Raw genomic sequence first — 4,780 nt, 5'->3', positions numbered from 1 at the left:
AATGGATCGGAAAAATTAGAAAATCAAATAGCTAAAAAACGTACACTTGAAATTGGCTCAAATTTTCAGGAAAGATTCTTTGAAATATGTACTTTCAGCTCACTGTACAATATTGTTACAAAATTTCCCGTGAAAAGATTAAATTGGATGATTTTTTGGAAGAATGTTCACGTTTCCGCCGCTATAGCTCCGTTACACATCAGACTTACAAAAAAAGTGTTTTCACAAAAAATTGAGTCTTCTTCAAAGGTGTATTATACATTTTTGTGGTAGGATCAACCGTTGATGAATTATCTTGCAAGAACTAAGTTTTGGTACCCTCGATCCACGATGGCGCTGACCCCTTCCCCTGCCTCCAATGTCAAAAACTTGGAACTTTCATCGGGGCCTGAAACTAAATAACATGTATCAAAATCATTTATACTCCACCTCTTGTAGAGCAAAAGTCTTTTTTACTCCCTATTGTGACACTCCGGCCACGTGTGCATGCTTTGTAAAAGAAATATGGATATTGGATGTTTCAAAGTTAGCAAAGTTTTAAGCGTATTTGGGATGGGTGAGTACTTGGGATAATTCCACTTCCGCTATATAGCGAGAAGTTGGACACGTAAATATAATACTGAACCTCCAATATTGGAAAATTGTACACTGGATTGTAATTGGTAATCAACAATGAAACCTCCGCTGTCGAGGGGTTAGAGAATAAATAGTAATCCCGTTTTCGGTTTGCACCTGTTAGTCTTTACGAGGACCAACTGACGAATGATAATTTTGTACATATATATATATATATATATATTCAACTTCCGGAACGACGTTTGTCGCGCTACATTTAATCAAAAGTTAAACACTTCTTGTTACCTTCGTAATTTCAATTACAAATTTATCATTCGTCAGTAGGTCCTCATAAAGACTATATATATATATATATATATGTAAGCGACAGACAAGGAACTTTGATGGAGTGGATTTGAGGTTATTAATCAACACTTGTACGATGTAGTAAACAACTGAAATATCAAATATTTACAAGAGTTAACAAAACGATAAGTTATTTACATTAATCGCACACACTTACAAACTAACCTGAATCAATACAATTGCCGATAGCAAACCTTTGTTATGACTTTTGTATTGTCATTAGTGCTCGTAGCTCGGAGTCATCTTTCATACTGACTCTTTGCGCATGAGCCAACGCGCGGCGCTACGTAGCTTGGTAACGTACCCAAGCTTACATATATATATATATTCAAGCAAATAAGGTGAAGCTAAGACATGAGTTTAAATGTTGAGATTTGCTACTTCAAAAATCAATAGTTTAGCGGGCAGAAGGACCGAAGTCAATTCGAGCTCACGACTACCGATGTAACTCGTGATGTTACAAGGTCCGACAGGCAGAAGGACCGAAGTACGATCCGCGATGCGTCGACTTGATGCCTCGAGTGTCAAAAGCAAGATGTTAATAAAAATATTGGGATTCGACTGGCAGAAAAACCGAAATACGATCCGCGATGCGCAACCTCGATATGTATGAGCACATCTAATACGCTGATTTTATCGATTAATTAAGGCCTAGTTATTCATAATAATATGCTAATTTGCTTATGGGACGATGAGCGAGGGAGTCGGTGACTCGCGGCAGATCGAGTGAAGGTTGTTCGTTGCTGCCAGCCGTGGTCCGGCAAAGACCGTGGAGCGTTGTTTTGCCCCGCGCATTCTTTTTTTTTTTTGCCGATCGGCGAAATAAATTAATGACTGAATATAGCGAGTTCTAATTAGCTATAAGTGAAATTATAGTATACGGGTTCCGACACGTTACACTATGGACTGGACTATCGCGTCTAAGGCAGGAAATGAGACCGCAGAAAATGTATTAAACGAACTTCGAGGTTGGACTGGCTGTTGACCAACCCTGCGAGTCGTCAGGGCTTCACGAGTCAGCAGCGACGATAATCTCTTGGCAAACCCTCAGGGGCTCGTGGGGCGAATGGAGGTGACCGGTAATCCCCTTTGACTTAAGTTTCAAAATCCTCTGAAAGTACCGCAGCTCGGCGACTCTTGATTGTAACTTTTCCTTGCGACTGCTTTTACCCCCGGCCTTATTAATTGCCACGAGTATTCATCACCGTGCAGGCGTGGTTACAGCTCTAATTTGAAAGGCAACTAAGTATATGCGTACGGATCAATGTACAAGGGCAGAATAGATAGATAAACTTTATTTGTAAAATTTTTCAACCAATATCTAAAGGTGTGTCCTGCATCTCATTAGTAAGTATATTGTTACTCACAATTGGCTACGTAATTGGTTCTTACAATATGTACATATTACAATATGTTACAATTTTATGTACTTGCTTCCATTGAAGATGGAAAAAATTTGTCATCGATAAGTTTTATTTTATTTTACTTTTCAGATCGAAGTATGCACGGGTACCTTAACGAAGTTCTTGGGCGAAACATTAATTACATTGTGGAAGTTGACAAGTTTCGACATGTGACATATGTGTATTGTATTTACGTCAAGGAAGCCAGGATTATTTCAAAAAAATCCCGTTCATTAGTTTTAACGGGAACCGGTTGATGGTGAATTTTCATGAATTTTAGGTAGTTCGTCACTTGCGAATGGATGAAATTAAAATCTCATTGTCCTGCAGTCGTGCAAGTTTGTCTCCCATTAGAATGCACGCAGTATCTTCAAAGTTTGCAGCTTCGATACTAGTTCCCTAAATTGTTTGAAATTTTTGAAAATGATTTCTTGTTTATGATTATAAGAAAGGGTATGAAAATACATCGCTCGGATTGTTCACACTTGTAAGAAAAAAACGGAATTCTCATTTTAAAATCTTATAAGGAAGGTAATGTCAGAAAACAAAACATACTTGCAAGTAATGATACGTGAATTAGGCCTACTGGGGGCATCATGTCGGAAAAAAAAAACGCGACTGAAACTCTAACTCTGCGGTAGTGTGGAAAAGGGTTCTTTCACTCAAAATAATTTGAATCACATTTTACAGAGGCATTCAGTCGTCGAATGGTTCGCGAGAAATTATTTTGACGATACTTTTTTTGTTGCCGTTGGCGTACGACATTACACATTGACTGTAGGAAAAAAAAACGTAAAGACTAAAATTATACAAAAAATTCCCTACAAGTTTGTTTATGTTTATTTATATCCTGAAGTTAAAAACAAACAAGATAATGCAATAATTTTACTTCGTCTTTTTTTGCAGTTTTTAATGAAAGAACTATCTATCTTAGAAAAAAATGCGATGTCTTAACGATTTTTATTCTTTAATTGAAAATGGCCGAGCTATTCAAGGAAAACCATTTTTCTTAAAATTAAAAATGGCGGACATACGCATCAGCGGGATTTAGTTGTCACTTTGAAGTTAGACTACCAGCGAGCCCCCCCTTCACTTATGAAAATAATAAAAAATAACGGCCGAATTATTGCAAGGTTAAAAGTACATAATGATTGGGTTAGGACTTTTCGAGATTTTAGAAAAGCTACGGAGTAACATAATATCTTACAGCATCATTTTCATTCAATACTTATGCCAGCTGAAACAAACCAAGTATGTAAATGTAGTTAAAAAAAATAATTCAACCGAATGTCGGGTTGCGGTAAACTAGATTCTAAACTGGATCGTGCCCTTTCTTATCCTGCATAACCTGTCATATTTGACAGAGTAAATTTGCTAGATGCTATTGCCATCTAGTGAGAGGTTTCCATAAGCTCTGAAACTTAGAAACCGCCTTATCAATTTACCGTGGGTTGTTAACACACCTATTATTTTACTTCTTTATCAACACAGTATGCATCTTAAATTGTATTTTAGGCACATTCTAAGGCATGATTAATTTTATTGTGACGCCAGTTCTGGTAGTCATGCGTACGTTATCATCAGACAAGACTGAACCAGAAGGTAAGAGCGTTTTATTGTTTAATCACCTATGTATACATATAGGTATGTAGGTATGCCAACCAAAATCCTACAGCTCATGATAATCGACAAAATTAAAAATAAATAGATCGCAAAATATTCAGCATATTATTGGTACGTGAATTGATGCTGAATGGTTTCAGTGTGTGGGAATGTTTTTTCCTCGAATCATGGCTGTACATCATCAACGTTCATGGTAATATAAACGGTAGCGCGGCGCATAGCTCATCGGTACACAGCTTCAAAACTAAACAACATTCAATACACGCACACTGACAGTTCACGTTTTACGATCCGATGATACTTCGGTAGATTGCATCGGCGCAGATTTACTAAAGTATAATATAGTGTCAATGTTAACAACAGACCGTGTGGCCTAATGGATAAGGCGTCGGACTTCGGATCCGAAGATTGCAGGTTCGAGTCCTGTCACGGTCGACGAGTATTTTTTTTTGCAATTACTATTATTCAACAAACTGCAAGTCCGTTACTCCGCGACGTGATGATAAATGTCGACATGAAAAATAGACCCTAACGAAAGTAAATAATTGACAATATAATACAGCGTCGCTGGAAGCATCGTGAAAAAGGATCATTTGTCTACGCCTTTGGCAAATGGATGTCGTAGATCACAGCGAGTCTTCGTATCGCCTTCGAGTCTCTGCGTGCCACAGCAGTTATTACGCTAAAAAAATGTCTGGATGCTTGGTAGTTCTTTTTCTCACTTATTTCTCTTCAATTTTCCAATTTTATTTTCGTTTCCAATCATACCACTTTTCCAAGCTTATGTCATTTACTCGAATTTTCTGGTAGTCGACGTGCGCATCCGGCGTGAA

General features: G+C 37.7%; 1 non-coding gene across 1 annotated transcript; it reads left to right on the top strand.

Moving 5' to 3' along the window:
- The first annotated feature begins 4,309 nt into the window (after nt 1-4,309).
- On the top strand, nt 4,310-4,382 carry Trnar-ucg (transfer RNA arginine (anticodon UCG)). Its single transcript has one exon. It is a non-coding gene; the product is annotated as a tRNA-Arg (tRNA).
- Nucleotides 4,383-4,780: the final 398 nt, after the last annotated feature.

This window comes from Neodiprion virginianus, chromosome 2, assembly GCF_021901495.1.
Source record: "Neodiprion virginianus isolate iyNeoVirg1 chromosome 2, iyNeoVirg1.1, whole genome shotgun sequence".
Lineage (NCBI taxonomy): Eukaryota > Metazoa > Arthropoda > Insecta > Hymenoptera > Diprionidae > Neodiprion > Neodiprion virginianus.
This window is presented reverse-complemented; position numbering and strand designations above follow the sequence as displayed.